Below are 797 nucleotides of genomic sequence, written 5' to 3'. Positions count from 1 at the left end.
TTCCTCAGACTGTAGGCCTGAGCTGGGGTGTCACTTGCAGGGCGTCTGTGTGGGTCTGAGCTCGCTGTGCCTCTCTAGACTGGGGACTGTGAGCCTTCTGGACTCTCCAGGCCCTGTGTGTATATGTGCATGCTTGTGTGTGTGTGTGTATTTGTATATGTAAGTGTGTGTATGTGTATATGTGCATGCATGTGTGTGTTTGTATATGTATGTGTATATGTGTGTGTGCCCATGCATGTGTTTGTATATTTGTGTGTGTATGTATGTGTCTATCCGTGTGTGTACATGTACGTGTGTGTATGAGAGTGTGCATGCGTGTACATGCGTGTGTGCAGGCCTGCGCTCAGTCATTCACTCAGGCCACACCTATGGGCTGTGCAGCACAGAGCAGCCCAGCGCTCCTGTTCGACTCACCTGGGTGGTTCTTACTGTCTCAGTGTTCTTATCTCAGACCCTGACCCTTCCTTGTCTTTGACTTTGTGTCTGGTGTCCACGTTCTCTTCCTTTGAGGCCCAGCAGGGCTGGGGGAGAAGTCCAGGGTATGGAGGTCCTGACCACCCCCGCACCAGTTCCATGCGTCCTCAACCCCAGCCTCAGGATGGAATTAGGGAAAGGCCCAACCCGTCCAGAAACCGCCAGACCCTAGAAGCTCTGTGGTTGGAGAGGCTGAGCCTCCAGCTCTCTCCTTAAAAAAAAAAAAAAAAATCAGTGGTCCTTGGCCTAGAGCATTGAGGTCAGACAGGGAAAGCAGCCTCTGTTGTCACAGAGGGGCAGGCATAAGGGGTGCCCCCCACCCA

This window comes from Bos indicus x Bos taurus, chromosome 19 (assembly GCF_003369695.1).
Source record: "Bos indicus x Bos taurus breed Angus x Brahman F1 hybrid chromosome 19, Bos_hybrid_MaternalHap_v2.0, whole genome shotgun sequence".
NCBI lineage: Eukaryota > Metazoa > Chordata > Mammalia > Artiodactyla > Bovidae > Bos > Bos indicus x Bos taurus.
The sequence above is the reverse complement of the archived record's forward strand: the minus strand, read 5'-3'. Positions refer to the sequence as shown.